The sequence below is a fragment of the Dryobates pubescens genome, chromosome 11 (genome assembly GCF_014839835.1).
Source record: "Dryobates pubescens isolate bDryPub1 chromosome 11, bDryPub1.pri, whole genome shotgun sequence".
In the NCBI taxonomy this organism is placed as follows: Eukaryota; Metazoa; Chordata; class Aves; order Piciformes; family Picidae; genus Dryobates; species Dryobates pubescens.
In genome coordinates, this window is record NC_071622.1 from 31,258,151 (window position 1) to 31,276,725 (window position 18,575).

An 18,575-nucleotide genomic window follows, 5' to 3' on the forward strand; every position below is an offset into this window, starting at 1 on the left:
CAGTTCTCTCCCATGGCAGGAGGGTTGGAACTAGATGATCTTTTAAGGTCCCTTCCAACCCAAACCATTTTATGATCTTGTGTTTCTATGATGCATGTAAGCTGTGGCTACTGAGCAAAACAACCACCTCACCTCACTTGAGTAACACCATTGGCAGTAGTCTTTCTGTGACAGGGTTTTGTAGGATCAGGTGTCTTGCTTGTGGGATTTGCTTGTGGAATTCTTAGTGGAAAAAGAAGTTCTGTATTGCCTGTAAAATCTTGAGCACAGGAAGCTTTCTGCTTGCTAAGAGTGTTGTAGTTTGTATTTGTTTTCCCATAAATATCAATTCTTTCCTACATTATTCTGTCTCCCCAGAGCAATCTTCAGAGAGAGGACAGATTTGAACCATTAGCAGTTTATTGTCTGGAAGCTGAGTGTTGCATTAAGGAAAATCTGGTAGTTGTGGTGTAAGGACAAAAGGTAGCCTTGCCCATATTGCCATGGATGTCCCTAAGTTATGGAGTTCTTTCCTGTTAGTTTTAAAGGATGTCTTTATTTTTAAGTCAGGAGTTAAATGAACCCATTCAGTGTTTACATTTATGCAAATTGTGTCACCAGGGTTGCAACATGAAAGAAAAAAAGAGGAAAAAGGGCAGATATTTTACCATGCCTTTGTGTGTTGAAGTGATTACAATTACCTACATAAAAGGAGTTGCTTTATTAATTAATTAACTTGGAGAAAAAAGGCTGTTGACCCTCTGAAGGAATATCAATAACTGAAACATTAATTATGCAAATAAGAAGTATCTTTACTGTTCATTATTCATAGCTGAACATGAAAATTGACTTTTAAGATAGTGCTTCATTCATATATTTCAATAAATGTCTGATCTGCCTGGGCTGTCACTTGGATCTGGGGTTGGAGACAAAGGCTCTGCAGTGACATTGACAGGGAAAGACCAACTCCTGCCCTCTGGCACTTCCTCCAAGCCACCACCACCCAGTGCCAAATTGCTGGATGTTTTTTGGGGCTTTTTTTGAGGGCTTGTTCTCTGAGGCAACGACCCCCTTTGTGAATGAGTTCTTGCAGAATTCCTGTTCAGAGACAGCTTTACTACGTTTCATAGGTGAGGAAAGGGAGGAAAGAAGCAGTAAAATATTTGAAGAGCTTTTGTGACCACCTCGTGGTCCATCTATGGAGGCTGTGGCAGAGCTTACAGAAGCAGCCCAGCCCCAAGTCCTGTTTGAGGCTGTGGAGTTGTGGGATTGGCTTTTTCTTTGGTGACTCAGTAGAGGTAATTCCAAAACAAACAAATACTGCAAGGAAAGCAAAATCAGACCATGTGTTTGATAACTCTGGGTTTCTGCCCCCAGTCAGCTTGCTGGTCCTTCTTGTGTTTCAAAACTGTGACTAGATGCTGTCTGTCAAGTGCTGCAGGTGGTTTAATCCAGGTTGAGAGCGTATTTTCCTTGTGAAAAGCTCTGCCTTTTTATTTTCTGGAGTGTCACAGAGTGTGTTAACAGATTCTGATGAAGGATTTCTGGTGGGTTTTATTCCTTTTCTTATCCCTCAAGACAACAGACAAAGGTTTTCAGGGCTACTCCTTACTCTGGTGTCTGTAAGAGCACTTTACAAGAGGGGAGAGAGGAAGAGCTGCATTTTCTTTTTCATCAGCAAATAATCTTGTTTCAGTTGTGAGTGTGCAGACAAAAAGTAGTAGCTATGCAGTCCCAGAAAAATCATTTCACTTCCTGAAGGATACCTGCTTATCAGTGTAAGACATTAAGATTTCCTTTTTTTAATGCCATAGAACTTGCTATACCAATGGCAGGAAGAGCTGATGAAGAAATATGTCCCCCCCCTTCCCATGTAACATGATGAATTGTGGAAGTCCTGATTGAAAATTCTAATCACAGCCCTCCAGTCCTTCAGATCACAACCCTTGACAGTTGATTCACTCCTTTTCATGCCTGCTGCCTCTGACTGCTTCTGGTGCCTCTTATGCATGAGTCTATCATTAGCACACAAAGCATGATGGATTGGTTGGGGTACCTCTGTCCTTAGAACCTGGAAAATGCTTCTTTTTTCAGAATCAAAGAACCTGTCTGTGAAATCGTCATGAATGAGAAGAAAGTAATACAGTACTGGATGTGCCTGTTTGCTGCCACTGTTTAGAGAGCAAATGATGCCTTATGGGGAATGTAAGTATGTGGCCTGATTGGGTTTTTCACTCCTCAAGCAGTGCAGGAAATCATGGGCCTTAAGCAATGCATAAGCTGAGTTTGGCAAATGGGTAGAAGCTGTAATACTTTCTGGGAATGAGAACTGTAAACACTTCCAAAATTCTACTTAAAAGATCAGGTTCTTTATCAAATCTTTCAACTTCCTGTGTCACCTGATGGCCAAAGCTGATTGTGGCCACAAGTTTGCTTTTCTGGCTTCTTTTCTACCAGACCCTTTCAACAGGAAACTTTTGCAAATGTTTGCATCTTGCAAATGCTTTTATTCATCTGTGTGACTTGGCATTTAATGTTTCAGTGAACAAGACAGTTAAGTTTTGGCTCCGGAGAAAGATTGATAGGAACAATTTTCCAATGTGGTATCAAAACAAAGTGAAAATATGTCATGTTCAAATACAGAGCTCTGATGTGTCATGTGGTCTTGTAATAAATGAAATAGCACTGCAAACCTGACAGATTTGCAAGGAAATGTTTTTAAATTTATGATGATTAATTTTCAAGATGAACTGCAATACAAAATAAAGCCTTAGTAGATACTTAAAGAGGGTAAGGGGAGGTGGCTTTCTGAAAGGGAAACAAGCAGGTAATGATAAGGCTGCTTTCACTTTGAGATCAGGCTCTCTAAAGTTTGTACAGTGAGTAAATTGATCTCCTGCTTGCTGCAGCTGGCAGTAACAGCTACTCATGCAAGTGTAACATCTCATGGAAATTCCACTTCTTGGGTTTGTGCTGTTGCTTTGCACTGGTTGACACGCTGGAACGTGTCCAGAGAAGGGCCACGAGGATGATCAGAGGGCTGGAGCTCCTCTCCTATGAGAAAGACTGGAGAAGAGAAGGCTTCCGAGGAGACCTTCTTGTGGCCTTCCAGTATCTCACGGGGGCTACAAAAAAGCTGGGGAGGGACTTTTGAGGGTGTCAGGGAGTGATAGGACTGGGGGGAATGGAAAAAAACAAAAACAAACCAGAAATGGGTAGATTGAGATTGGATGTTAGGAAGAAGTTCTTCCCCATGAGGGTGGTGAGACACTGGCACAGGTTGCCCAGGGAGGTGGTGGAAGCCTCATCTATGGAGGTTTTGAAGGCCAGGCTGGATGTGGCTGTGAGCAACCTGCTGTAGTGTGAGGTGTCCCTGCCCATGGCAGAGGGGTTGGAACTAGATGATCCTTGAGGTCCCTTCCAGCCTTAACAGTTCTGTGATTCTGTGATCTTGGAAATAGGAGCAAGACAAAGCAGAACTGAAGGTTTTCTGCCAGGACTGGTAATTCTCCCTGAGCCATCAGAATAAACCAGCACTGAATCTAGTGAGAAAACAGAAAAGTAGCTTTGTAGTTCATTGAAAGAAAACCTAACTTTCTGAAACTCAGCACATTCATTCATCTTGAGTGTTTGCCACTTGAAGATTGACTTTGTTTTGCATTGGGACAGTTAAGTGCAACAAATTCTGTTGGGTAGGATACAAACTGATTTGTTTAAATACTGTTAGGTCGTATTAGGCTAAAACCATGCCTTGATACCATTTATACTTAGCAAGAAGGCAGGAAGCCAGTTGTTCATGCCAAGTGCTTAAGTTTGATTTGTATTGATTTTGGTTTATTTCTGACAGTAGGGTTCCTTGTTTCACTTCTTCCCATTTCATTGTTTGCACAGATGCCCTGGCAATCAACAGGTGCAGAATGGTTTTATGCACCCATTAGTGCTATATAGTTGCTGGCAAATGTGATGTAATGGAGTGAAAGAGGGAACTATACACCGGGACAGATCCAGGTTGCTGTGTAAATTAGCTTGGCTTGGTTGCCCCACCATAGCTGTTTAGAAGTGCTTTGTTCCATGTTATTAAAGATCAGAAACTACATTAAACTGAGCAAGGATTTGCATGTTAACTCTTTGGTTGGTAGCAGTTGGTTTAACCAATGCTTTTTTTCTCAGTTACAGATTGCTAGTTAAAGGCTAAACTTTTAATATGTATACACATAAATTTATAGACCATCTAGTCACAGAATCATAGAACTCCTGAGGTTGTAAGAGACCTTTGAGATCATCAAAACTTGCCTCAAGCTCACAGTCCCACTACTACTGCTAAGCCACTACCACTAAACCATGTCCCTAAGCACTATATCTATTCTTCAGCATGAAGGTGGTGAAAGTCTGGAACAGGCTGCCCAGGGAGGTTGTGGAAGCCTCCTCCCTGGGGGAGTTCAAGGCCAGTTTGGATGAGGCCTTGAACAACCAAGTCTAGTTGAGGAATGTCCCTGCCCATGGTAGGGAGGTTGGAGTAGATGATCTCTAAGGTCCTTTCCAACCTGAGCCATTCTATGATTTTATTAATTCAATATTCTGGCTTCCCTTTTGTGTCTTGACAATTGGAGGCAAACCAATTTACAGAGACATTGTCACATTAAATGTGAAGTCAGGAGTTGTGCTTCCCCATGGAAAATGTGGACTTCTGTCTAAGCCTAATTTACAGTCCAATACCAGACTGTATTATAAAGTGTTAAAAATGTGTTCTGTCATAAAAATGAGGAAAATGTATCGATATGTTCACCTGTTAAGCAATAGACATCTAGTGACAAAGTGGAAAGGCTGCACAAACATATGGGGCTTTAATTAATGGGGGCAATATTAAGCTTTGAAAGTCCTCTGGAGCTTTTGTCTCTGTTGGAGCATTCTCTGTGCCGTGAATCTTCCCTAATAGTTAAAGCAAATGAACTAAAACAGCCTTCGGGCTATTTTGTTGCTGGGGGGTGGGGTGGTGGGGGTAGGGAATTAATCCTGTGCCATTTTGCATTTGCTGTCTGTGAATCAAACTGTGAAAGCTAATTTAAAAACTTTCACACTTGGCTTGAATGAGGACTGCCAGTGCTTGGAGAATGTTAAATTGAACACAATTAGCTCAAAGTGGCCTAGCTTAGATGTACCCATCAGCTTCAAAGTGCTCAGGCTTAATGACTGCTCTGATAAACTAACACAGAGGTTACAGAAAAGAATTTAAAGGTGTTAAGTTGCTATGTATAGAACAGATCTTTGAAGCTAAACCAGTTTGTACATCAAGGGGTAGAGAGCTCTGCTGGCAGGGAGGTGGTGAGGCAGGGAAACAAAGCTGCTGATGAACCTGCTCAGAAATTTTAAAGACATAAATAATGAAAGTGCTTGTAAGTATAATTCATTGTAGCAGCAAGCAACTCATACTTATGGTCCCTGAAGTAGTAGGGTGTTAGGTTTTTTTACAAGGAGGGTAATTAAACACTGGCACAGGTTTCCCAGGAGACGAGGTAGAAAGCCCATCCCTGGAAACACTGCAAGTCAGGTTGGATGGGGTTTTGAGCAATCTGCTCTAGTTGAAGATGTCCCTGCTTATTGCAGAGGGACTGGACTAGATGGCCTTTAAAGGTCCATTCCAACCCAAACTATTCTATGAGTCTATGATACAACAGGACCAGAGGAAGTGGTTCCAAGCTGCACCGGGGGAGGTTCAGACTGGATGTTAGGAAATATTTCTTCACTGAAAGGGTTCTCAGACATTGGAATGGTCTGCCTAGGACAGTGCTGGAGCCACCATCCCCGGGGGTGTTCAAGCAGTGTGTGAGCATGGCACATAGCAACATGGTTGAGTGTTGGCCCTTCAGTGCAGGGGCAAGGGTTGGACTGGATGAGCTTGGAGGTTTCTTCCAAACAGATATATTCTATGAGTCTATGATATTTCTAAAGAGACTGCTGGTACTGCTACAGTACAGTGAAGGCCTGGAATGTTTTAGGGAATGAGTGATGGCTGTACTTGTGCTAGTGTTTTAGTCTGGGGAAATAAGGTGGTTTTGAAGTTAATATCTTAATTGTATCTGTTCATAAAGTGCTGCATCAACCTACAATGGAGACATGAAGCCCAAACTTGATTGATAAAGTGAAATTCTGGGCATGGTGTGGGAGTTAAGAGTAGCTCTCAGACTGGATGTGAGTGGATGTGGATTTTAGGAAAAGGGCTGAAGAACAAAACTGTGATGAGCAGCTGAAATGTGCAAAAAGTTGTCTACGAGGACGTTAGCTGCTACTCTTAAATGTAGTGCTGCTTCTCCTGGAAGATGGGATGGTTGTCAGTCATTTTTATTTAGGGTGTCAGGTAGTGATAGGACTGGGGGGAATGGAGCAAAACTAGAAATTCAGATTGGATGTAAGGAAGAAGTTCTTCCCCATGAGGGAGATGAGACACTTGTACAGGTTGCCCGGGGAGGTGGTGGAAGCCTCATCCCTAGAGATTAAGGCCTGGCTGGATGTGGCTGTGAGCAACCTGATGTAGTGTGAGTTGTCCCTGCCTATGGCAGGGGGGTTGGAACTAGGTGATCCTTGAGGTCCCTTTCAACCCTAACAATTCTATGGTGGACTGTGGCTTTTAGGTTGCCATTTTTCCATGACAACATATCAGGAAGTGTGTTTGGAGCTTATTCAATTCCCCTCCCTCCCCACCTCTTTTCTCTTCTCTTTTTCTTGGAGAAGACTGCCTGCAGAGTTTTGTCTTCAGGTGTTGAGTGAGATCACAGCTCATGTTATTCCATGAGAACTGTAGTAAGTGGCCACTGAATTTCTTGGTGGAGAGAGACCCTGATGGTAAATGGAAAAGAACTGAGCCTGTAAATGAGCATTTTCCATGTCATCCATTCCTCTCTGAGCAACATGAATTGTGCAGACAACAGCAACACTTTTAGTTAATGAACCCAGCCGTGAGCACTGTTCACATTTAGCAGATTTACAGGGGGTAGCATCCAGTCAAAAAACTTCCATTAGTTCTTTTTGCCTGAATGTTGTGTGCATGAGTGCATACATTTGTGTGTGGATTTGTATACGTGTGTCCACTAATAGTGTATGCAGGGGGAAAGTATAGATAGTAATTCAAAAAGAACCACTGAAGAAGTTTCATTAGGCATGCAAATATATTCAGCAGGAGACTTAAAATAACTCCTTAATGGAAATAAAAAGAAAAAAAAAAAGGGGGGGGGAAAACCCTATGCCATTTGACATGAGAAATCTATTTTGAACCATAGTATATACACAGTCTGGTTTCCCCTTCCTGTCTTGAAACTGCTGCCTGAATTATTATGGTGGCATTCAAAGGCTTTGCTTTAAGCTTAATTTAAATTTAATTTCATAGAATCCTAGAATCAGGTTGCTCAGAGCCTTGTTGAGCCTCATCTTGAGTATCTCCAGGGATGGGGCCTCAGCTACCTTCGTGGGCAACCTGTTGCAGTGTGCCAGCACCCTCATGGTGCAGAGCTTGTTCCTAACATCCAGTCTAAATCTCCTCTTTTCTGATTTCAAACCATTGCCCCTCATCCTAGCACTTTGGAAACAGTCTCTTTGCAGCCTTCTTTTAGCTCCCTTCAGGTACTAGAAGGCTGCTATTAGGTCTCCCTGGAGCCTTCTCTCCTCCAGGCTGAACAACCCCAGCTCCCTCAGCTTGTCCACGTAGCAGAGGTGTTCCAACCCTCCTCTGGATCCTCTCTCTCGGGTCCATGTCCTTCCTGTGTTGAGGGCTCCAGAGCTGGAAGCAGTAGTCCAGGTGAATGACATCAGGGTGTTTTTAAAGAAACAGAAGAATTATAGCAGCCTTCCAGTGCCTGAAGGGATCTACAAGAAAGCCAAGAAGGGCCTTTTTTTACAAGGACTTGTAGTGAAATGATGAGAGGGAATGCATTGAAGCCTGAGGAGAGGAGGTTTACACTGGATATGAGAAAGTAATTCTTTACAGTTAGGGTTGAACAGGTTACCAAGGGAGGTTGTGGATGGCCCCCTCCTTGGATGTGTTCAAGGTCAGCTTGGCTGAAGCCTTGACCATCCAAGTCTAGTTGAGAGGTGTCCCTGCCCATGGCAGGGGGGTTCCAAATGGATGATCTTTAAGGTTCCTTCCAACCCAAATCATTCTATGAATCTATAACTTGGGAGTTTGTTCATGCTTGGTACTCAGTTTCTATGGAAATGTCACTCAGGAGACAACTTTGGACTCATAACTAAAAAAGATGAAATCCAAGGTGATAATGATGATTTAAAAACATTTTGCAGAGTATGTAACTGGAATTTCTGCCCTGATTTGGTTGGTTGTATGGGCAGCAGGTGGGAGCATTTGTAACAGTTCCATAGATACAAAGCCATGAGTGGACCTTTTCAATCTGTTAATCCAAATGTTCTTTAATGGCTAAAAATAGAATCAGATTGCTTCACATGAAAAAAAAAAATCTGGGCATTGCTTATGGAGCTTCAAACCCAGCTGCTCTTCCAGTAATATTTTGGGTATTTTCATGTTTTGGTATTCAATAGACTGACAGAGGGTTATTTGGCTGCTGAAAGGCTGATTATCCTCAGTTTTGTTTGCTTATGCTCTAGTGATATCAGTTGGACCACCTCCGCTACAAGGATAGGATGAGGGAGCTGGGGTTGTTCAGCCTGGAGAAGAGGAGGCTTTGGGGAAACCTAATAGCAGCCTTCCAGTACCTGAAGTGGGCTACAGAAAGGCTGGAGAAAGACTGTTTGCAAGGGCCTGCAGTGACAGGACATGGGGCAATGGCTTCAAACTAGAGAAGGGCAGATTCAGATTGGATATCAGGAAGAAGCTCTTTACTATGAGGGTGCTGGAACACTGGAAGAGGTTGCCCAGGGAGGTGGTTGAGGCCCCATCCCTGGAGATACTCAAGGTGAGGCTTGACAAGGTCCTGGGCAGCCTGATCTAGTTGGTGATGTCCCTGCTGACTGCAAGGAGGTTGGACTGGATGACCTTTGGAGGTCCCTTCCAGTTTGGACCATTCTATGATTGTGTGATTCTACATGTCAGTCCTGCTAAGAATGCTACATCTTGCTGGAAAAAAAAAAAGTGATGTAAAGACTTTTCTTAAGATGAAGTATTTGCTTTGAGAAGATGTGCAGCCTGCCAGTACAGTTGTTACCAATATAACTTTCTCTTAAGTCACGGTCAACTTTGTGAAGAGTTTTGTGAAGGTCACTGTGTATCTGTCTCAGTTATTCTCCTTGCAATGCTTCCAAGCCGTTCAGCTCTGATGAGAAATCATCTCTGACCTTGTGGTGCTGACTCCAGCGCAGGCTCAGTTCTTGTGGGTGGACCCAGCAGGGCAGAATCGATCCTCTTGCTCCTGTTCTTATCAGAGCTGTAGCATTATAGCAGAGTAAAGCATAAATCACAATGGGACATCTCTGCTGCAGGTCTCAGGGCATGTGTGCCTTTCCAAGTCATCAGTCTGAAGAGAAGGAAAATAAACCCCTGCCTGGAACATAGACTGATATCCTTTCTAGTCTGTTTGAACCAGAGGCTCTACTGCAGGTGTTCTGCACTTGCCCTCATGACCCCTTTGTCATCATCTTGGACAATTACAAGATTTTGAGCTAGCCTCCTTACAGGGAAACTGTTGTAGGTTAAGGGATATCAAGAGTTAATTTTTATAGCCATAAAGAAAAGTCCTCCAGAGGCTAGAGAGTTCCAGGGGGACAGGCAGTTTGTCCCAGAATATTGTAATCTGTTATTCTATTCCATTTTTCTGTAATTCTCTATTTAAGGGAATGTACAGCCAATATTCACTCTTTTTTCCATCTTGGGATGTGTGTGCTGTTGTCTTTATGGTTTGTGGGGGAGAGGTTTTCTCTTGGCCTTGGCTGGCAGTGAATTTCCAGCTACACCACTGGTCCTGTTGAAGCCTGCAGTAAGCCTGGGTCTAGTGGGGAGAGCACAGTTTGGCTGCTCTTGGGTCTGCTGAGGCTGAGTGGAATGTAGTGGAGGTTTTTGGAAGGCTTTGGCCTGATGGGCCCAGGTGAAGAACTGAGCCTAGTGTTTGAATGTATTCCTTTTACCTGACTGCCTTTTGTATATATTTGTACACAGAATTTCCATTTAAACGTTCAATCCAGTGCAGAGCATTTTTATTTTCCTCCTTGGGAAGGATATCTTTTCTGTCCTTTTGCCCTGGGTAGCTTGTGGCTCTAAACTAGGACAGAAACTGAAGTGGCAAACAGTCTTGACTTCTTCAATCATGCTGCTTCTCAGCGTATTCTGCAGAATTTCATTGCCAGTTGGTTCGTTTTCTCATGTCAGCCCTGCTGATTGGCTTGCCAGAGCTTGTATAGAACCAGCTGCTTCAGGAGTGACTGTGGTGCTTTGTTGTCTTCTTGAGTACCACCACTCTTCTGTGGTGTATAATTTGTGGAAAGGAACCAAGAAGGCAGGAGTGAAGTTTTCTTCCTTAGCTGTCACATTTCCTAGAGAAAGTCTTTGGTTCAAAGATGGGCTGTGGTGTCTTTGTGTGGTTGGTTGATTTGATCAAATAGTGCATTACTTACAACAATAGAGTCTCTCTGTGAGCCTTCAGGGCCTCAAGACTGCTTTGTCTTTCCATTCACTTTTTGATGCTGCTTTGTCACAAACAGATCTGAAAAGTCACAGTTGCAACTGGACCCCCTGTTTTCCTTTCCAGTCCTCTGCCAAATTCTTGCTTGAGAGACAGTCATTTCTGCCAGACTCTTATCACATCTTGCTGAAGTAACTTTTGCAGGAGTAGGTGTTGAAAGAATGCAGCTTGCAAGCTGAGTCCAAGAAGACAGTGCAATATGGTTGTGGTACACCTGTGTTTGCCCTTCTGTCCTCTGTGTTATTACACACGTGCATCAAAATTCAAATTGCTGATACAGAGCCAATCACATCAGTAAAGAAATGCTGAACTGAACCCTGTCCAGATGGAAGATAACAGAATGCAAAGCTAGGGATGCTGTCACACAGTAACATTTCTTTCCACATAAACACCTCTGCTGTGAGGATAGGCTGAGGGAGCTGGCATTGTTCAGCCTAGAGAAGAAAAGCTTGGGGGGACCTTAGAGCTGCTTTCCAGTACCTGAAGGGATCCTACAGGAAGGCTGGAGAGGGACTTTTCATCAGGGTGTCTAGCAACAGGACAAGGGGCAATAGTTTGAAGCTGAGGAAGAGTAGGGTTAGACTGGATCTTGGGAAGACATTCTTCAGTACAAGGGTGGTGAGTCTCTGGAATAGGCTGGCAACTCCTAACATGATGTGATTCTCTGATAATCAGTAATCTGCCCTTGCCATGTTTTAGGGAAAAAAATCTGTCTGAAGATGGAGCCCAGCTTGCATGTTTTTCCAAAACAAGAAACACCTCTATACTCTTACTAAAATTAAATGATTTGATGTATCTTGGGCTTTTAAAGATCCAAGTAGGGTGAAAAATTCACTGCAGTTGATAACTGTGGAAAGGCTTTGCAAGAGGAGGGCAATCAAGTAGGGATAATTAGAGTTACTATTTAAATATGCAGAAAGCAAAAAGCTTATCTGGAAAAGCAGAGTGAGGTTATAACAGCGTAAGACTAATGTAAGAATGATTTGCAAGCAATAAAATCACATCCCCCTGACTCCTTAAGTACAAAATAATAAGCAATATTTAATAATGGGAACTGTAATAGCCTGGGTTATAAACCCAGTGGTATGTGATTTTACTGTTAGATCTTACCTGAAGGGGATAGATTGGCTTAATGCTGATAGAGTTGAGCTATGTGAGGATTACAGGTATTGGGAGTGTGTGTGCAGTAAGGAATGAGAGTAATTGCTCAAGGTAATCTCCTAGCAGTTAACTCAGAATAATGATATGAGGTTGGCAGGACCTCTGTTTGGATTTCACTTCTTCCTCCAACTCAGTCTGGATGTATGAACATCTCCAAAGGAAGGAGATGTGAATCTTGCTGCTGGTGTGATTAAACAGATTTGATGAAGAGTAGAAGAATGTGCTGTTAAGAACAAATCTTCCTTGGCAGTTAAATGGGTAGGATGGTCTTCAAGTTCTTAATCATCTCTGATTTTTTGTAACTCTGTCATTATTTTCATTAATTAACTGGAGTGGGTAACACAAACAGCACACTTCTTCCAGAACTAATATTTTGGCTGCTTGCTATTTAGTCTGTGGAACTGAAAAAAAAAAACAAACCCCAAACAAACCAGAATGTTAAAGTGACAACACAGGCAATGACTTCATTGAATGTGTGTTTATCTGAATGACTTTAATTGAACATCATCTATAGCCTCACCATATTGTACTGAGAGCCTGTTTCATTACACAAGCTGGGCAAGGCCAGGCATGCCTGATGCTGGGCATCATGAGGAAGCTCTCAAGGAGCTGCTGGGAATGCTGTCATTCAGAAGCAGGAGGTCTTACCTGGGGGCTTAGCTAGAAGGCAGGTGCCTGCCAAGGGTGCTCTGCTCAAAGGAGAAGAAGAGCTGAGGCCCTGACCACTGGTAGTCATTTGAGTTCCCATGGCTCCTTCACAAGGGCATGGGTGCTTGACTCAATGGTCCTGGCTACCTTCCAAGCAGAGTAATTAAATTCTACATTCCTAAATTCCCTCTCATTTTAATTGGATTAGATAGTCTTCACCTTTTGGTTTTAAACATCTGGTTTTCAAGACAGCATGGTCTTGACTTCAGATTAGGTTATGTTATCCCTGAATATAATGGGCATTTTTGGAGGTGTTTCAGGAGAGCAGTGTACAAGGTAGATCAACACTGGACTTGTATTTGAATTGGTTTTCTTTGCTGTATTGAACATCACTCGTTTGACAGTCTTGAGTGCTCTCTCTTGTTGAAACTCTGATCAAAGGCAGTATATAAAAATGCTTTAGAGCTTTGCTGCATCCAGGTTGAGAGAGGTTCTCCTTCCTCTCTACTCTGCCCTGTTGAGGGTGCATTTATTGTGTCTAGTTCTGGGCCCCTCAGTTCAAGAAGGACCTCAGGAAGCTGCTTGAAAGAATCCAGCACAGAGCCATAAAGATGCTGAAGGCAGTGGAACATCTCCCTGATGAGGACAGGCTGAGGGAGCTGGGGCTCTTTGGCTTGGAACAGAGTAGCCTGAGGGGTGACCTCATTCATGTTGATAAAGGTGTGCAGGGCAGTGTGAGAAGGACAGAGCCAGGCTCTGCTTAGTGATGTCCAGTAGTAGGACAAGGGGCAATGGGTGCAAGCTGAAGCAGAGGAGGTTCCACAGGAACAGCAGGGAAAACTTTCCCTGTGAGGGTGCCAGAGCCCTGGAACAGCTGCCCAGAGAGGTTGTGGAGTTGTATTCTGTGGAGACATTCCAAACTCACCTGGATATGTTCCTGTGTGACCTGTCTGAGGTGATCCTGCTTTGGCAGCGGGGTTGGACTGGGTGATCTTTCGGGGTGCCCTTCCAATCCCTAACATTCTGTGATTCTGTGATCCAGAAATCCCTCTTTTTGTCTTTAATCTCATTTGTGTAGTCATTGAAATCTAGGGCATCACTGGAAGTTTGGTCTTCAGCATGTATTCTCGTGTTCACCTGATCATCAAGCTAGCTTAGTGCTTTGCAGAAACAAGCTTGTAAACAAGGGCATCTGTGCTGCATCTCTAAAATATGGCTTGGTTTCTTGTGTGCCAGGAACTTCTGTTCAGGTACTGGAGCCTAAATAATTTATTTCTTTCAGTGTGGTGCCATTGCACAGCATTTAAAAACCCAGCCGGAGTTGTTGAGGCATACTTTGGTTCTGCAGAGATTTTAATTAACGACTGGGGGGTATCCAAAAGGTGTATGAAATAATGAGTGCATCCATGGTTTATATCTGAGAAGTGAATTTGTGGACAGTACAAATCTTTGATATGGATAAAATTCAGATTAGTTCACTTACTGGTTCACCTAGCCCTAACGATACCTACATTTAGAACTTGGGAGCGCCACTGGCCTGTAATCAGAATATGTTTTCCCCTGTATAAAATGGAATTTATTTTAGTCAGTTCACATTAATCAAGTCTGAGTTCTGTGTCTGGTTGGATTTAGTTGCACTCTGCTGATGACAGAGCTCCGTGTGCCTTTTTGTTTGACCTGGATACATGCGTCTTTTTTTACTGCTGTCAATCTTCTCTTGCGTTGGCTCAGGAACTTCTGTTCCTGAAAATCCAAGGTCCATAGCCCTTTATTAAATTATAGAGTACATTTCCTGTCATATTTGCTTTTGGGCATTAGGACCTTTTTTTTCTTTTTTTTTTTTTTTTTCTTCCCCCTAGAAAATAACTTGGTACAGGATTTTGTGGGATTTTCTTACTCTAACCTCGCTGAAAAGAAAAGACTCTGAGGGGGACCTCCTTTGAGCTGCCTTCCAATACCTGAGGGGATCCTACAGGAAGGCTGGAGGGGGACTTTTCATCAGTGTCTAGAGACGGGGCAACGGGAAATGCTTTGAAGCTGAGGCAGTGTAGGGTTAGACTGTACCATAGGAAGAGGTTCTTCAACATGAGGGTGGTGGGGTCTGGAATAGGTTGCGCAGGGAGATTGTGGCTGCCTCCTCCCTGGGGGTGTTGAAGGCCAGGTTGGATGAGGCCTTGAGCGCCTGAGTCTAGTTGAGAGATATCCCTGCCCATGGTGGGGAGGTTGGAGTAGATGATCTCTGAGTCCCTTCCAACCTAAGCCGTTCTTGGATTCTATGAAAACTCTTGAAAGGAGCAAAAAAAGGAACAAGTTGTCTCTATGGGGAAAGTCTTAAAAAAGTGCTAGTAGTGAAAAGATCTGCATTTTATTTATTCTTTTAATTAAGGAGTATATTATTTCTTGTAAGTGATTGCACAGAAGTCTTTTTAAGAAGGAGGCTCTCACCTGTGTTAGGAACTGTAAATGCACTTTTTTTTAGCATTCTACCCAGTTGATCTGTTTTAATTCTAGAGGACTGCTCTGAAGTGACATAGAACTGGTGTGGTCTTGATTTTGTTGGTATAAAAAGAGGGAGAGTAAAACCAGCATCCTGCATTTCATCCTTCTGGATGAGGATTAATCAGGATCCCAGCTGCAGAATAATGCAGATCTTAGCTGCTGGGGTTGGAGGGGGGAAGGGACAGGCAGTAGCAAGAGTGAAGGAGATGGGCTGTCTTTCCTTCCACATGCTTCTTCCCCCCTTAGAGGCTCTGTGTTTAAGAGAGGAGCTGCAAGCAGCAGATTCTTGGGAATTGTTTTCCTCCTCTTGACTTAGCAGATCCCCTCGTATTTCAATTTATGCTTGCTGTCTGCCAGAAGCATTCCTTGCCTTCATGTGCACTGTCCCTTGCTGAAAGGTATAGCACAGCGCTGTCTGCGCTATATGAGAGCAGCTCATATTAAAGGCACAGATTTGTTGTTGCCCCAGCCTACCTTTTTGGTTTGGTTGTGGGTTTGGTGGGGTTTTGTGTGTCTTTGTGTGTGTGTGTTTTTTGTTGTTGTTGTTTGGTTGCTTTTTACTAATTAATTTTTCATGCATCTTATGTTTCTTTCCTTTAATCAAATGGAATGCATTCAATTTACCACACACACACAGAGCTTTTGTAGGGCTTACTTGTTTTCTTGATGATGCATTAGGCAATGGATGCTGAAATGCTGCTGGCTCAAAGGAGCACAGATTTAGACCAGTGACTTTTACTCTGTGTCTGTAGATAGCCCCTGAATGCCCTGCAGGTCAACTGTTTTTGAAATGGATAAAAGTGTGCTAATTCCTTCAAGGTAAATCAGAAGGATTATGACATCTAGGCAGAAGAAACTGCCAGACAGCTCTTGAGCAATATAACTAGGACTGACCCAATAGCATCTCTAAAGCTTCCAATAAAATTGCTTCAGGACTCTGCCAAGAAGCCAGATGCTGCTGCTGGAAAAATACCTTCTGTAGCTTGGCATTTGTCCTGTAATTGCTTCCAAGAGAGAATAAACTGTAGCATGACAGTAGAAGGTGAATGGTTCCTCACTGCATGCTACTTGGTGATTTTTATAGACTGTTTAGAAAATAGGCCTGGCTTTGTGAAGCGTTACCCCTCCTGCAGGTCTGGAGACTCATTGAGCTGCTAAAGGTTCCCCATCTGAATAATCAACACCATCTCCTCTTTATTTTTTTTCCCCCTTTTCCAGACATTTTAGCCTGGCAGTGGTTTGATATTTCTTTTAAGTAATTCCTTTTACGGGCTTTGATTCTGTAAGTGCATGGTATGGTCATGTAGCCCTCTCCAGCTGCCTGGTGTTTCCCTGTGTGGATGTTTTTCTGTGTGGAATTATGGTGCAGAAAGTGACACCTGGCCCACACAGTTTCAAGGGTTAGTTGTCAGATGTTTGTTGCTTTTTAGGTGGGGTGTGGTTTGTTTGTTTGTGTTTTGGTTTGGTTTGTTTTTTTCCCCTTGAGTGTATTTTCTGGCTGTGGGAAGGGAGGTGTCTTTTAGAAATACTGCTGGATCTTTCCCATGAAGAGAAGGTGTGTGGAGCCCAACTTCTTATGGAAACTGGGGGTCATCCCCTCAGGCTGTGCTGCCATCCAATGAGATCTGGACAGGCTGCAGAGCTGGGTGAAGGCGAACCTCACCAAGTTCAGTAAGGACAAATGTAGAGACCTGCATGTGGGGAGGAATAACACCAGGCACCAGTACAGACTAGGGGTTGTCCTGCTGGAAAGCAGCTCCATGGAGAAAGACCTTGGAGTCCTAGTGGACAGCAAGTTCTCCATGGGACAGCAATGTGCCCTTGTGGCCAAGAGGGCCAACAGGATCCTTGGGTGCATCAAGAAAAGTGTGTCCAGCAAGTCTAGGGAGGTTCTCCTGCCCCTCTACTCTGCCCTGCTGACACCACACCTGCAATACTCTGGTTTTGGGCTCCCCAGTTCAAGAGAGACAGGAATCTGCTGGAGAGAGTGCAATAGAGAGCTATGAGGATGATTGGAGGACTTGAACATCTCTGCTATGAAGAAAGACTGAGAGACCTGGGGCTGTTTAGTCTGGAGAGGAGAAGGCTGAAGAGGGATCTGATCGATTGTCTGTAAATATCTGAGGGGTGGGTGTCAAGATGAAGGTGTCAGGCTTTGCTCAGTAATGTTCAGTGATAAGGACAAGGGGCAAATAGGTGCAAGCTGGAGTAGAGGAGGCTCCACATGAACATAGGGAAAAACTTTTTCAGTGTCAGGGTGCTGGAGCCCTGGAACAGACTGCCCGGAGAGGTTGTAAAGTCTCCGCCTCTGGAGACATTCCAAACCCACCAGGATGTGTTCCTGTGTGACCTGCCCTAGGTGATCCTGCTCTGGCAGGGCAGTTGGACTGGCTGATTCCTTCCAGCCCTTAACATTCTGTGATTCTGTGCTTCCTCCCTTTTAAAGTGCTTAACATTTTTATTGACACAAAGCAGATGAGTTTGTGGAGCACAACATAATCAGATATGAGGCACTGCTCTCACAAATGAGATGAGAACAGATAAGTGAATTGAAGAAAACTTATTTATGGTTTGAAATTTCTGCAGTAAACTCCAGCAGCCCTTCTCAAGTAATTCTGTTTGGTATTGTTTAGAAGTTGACCTGCTGTTTGTCTTAGCAGTCATGTGGAATTACCCTCATGAGTGACATTGCTGGTTTGAAAACCGGAGTATTTAAAAGGCATTTCCAAAAGCATTTCTGTAGCTAAAACTCATTTTTCTTGATTATTTAAAATATTCCTGTGGTACTACAATGCAAAAATAATTTCTGTTTGTCTGCATAAATTGTTACTGACAGCCCTAGAAAGCTTTTTGCTTTTTCTCCTTTGTTCTGCCAGTCAATGAACTTTGGTAGAAGTCTGGTGGTTGAGTTTGGTGTAATAAATCAAAAGTCTGTTTACAGCAAGGTGAAGTGCTCTGATTAGTTTTCCTAACACTTAACTGTCAGGGAAACAAGGGCTGAGTGTTGAAAAATAGCAGTGAATAAAGATCCTGGCATAGAGGGGTTTTTATTGTTGTTGTTGGTATTAGGATAGTTTGCTCTGCTTCTCTGTAGTGTCAGGAGGCATTCAGGAAATTGAAGGACATCATGTATAGGTTAACTTCTGTGACTGAGGAAATCTCAGTGGGACCTGGAGGAGTTTGCCCCATTCAGAAGGCCAGTATAAAGCATCGCTTCAAGCTCTACTTCACATTGCCAAGTAGAGCTTCAGCTGGGTCTTGTGTAGGTGGTGTGCTGTATTTTGTTTAAAATGAATGAGAGGGTGAGTCCTAGTTCAGTCTCACTTGCAAGATGAGGAAAGTAGTCTTGAAAATTTGAGCAAAAGAGCTGAATGAGTTGTTTGTTGGGTTTGTGGTTTTTTTGTCTGTAAAGGGCAGGAGATGAGTAAGTTGCCTTCAACTTAACCGTGCCACTTAAAAACATGCTGAGCTGTCCGGGATGTGAGATCTTTAATTCCATAACCTTTCCTTCCAATTAGAAGGCACAGATTCTGATTGTGAGGAATTTGCATTTAAATATAAAACCTGGTGCCTCTGACATTGCTTTTACCTTCTCCCTGGTGATGCTCCTGACTGCGTGCTTCTCCCATTCCTTCAGAGTGATGATTGCAC

At 43.3% G+C, this 18,575-nt stretch overlaps 1 protein-coding gene across 6 annotated transcripts in view; it reads left to right on the top strand.

The window, feature by feature from the left end:
• The window catches only part of DAB1 (DAB adaptor protein 1), a 285,116-nt gene that overhangs the window by 115,882 nt on the left and 150,659 nt on the right, over nt 1–18,575 (top strand). For 2 of the 6 annotated variants that reach the window (XM_054165127.1, XM_054165126.1), the window contains exon 2: nt 2,074–2,184. The exons of the other annotated variants lie outside the window; for them this stretch is intronic. The gene's annotated coding sequence lies outside the window, so the exon portion shown is untranslated. The remainder of the gene's footprint in view (nt 1–2,073; nt 2,185–18,575) is intronic. 6 annotated transcript variants of the gene reach the window in all.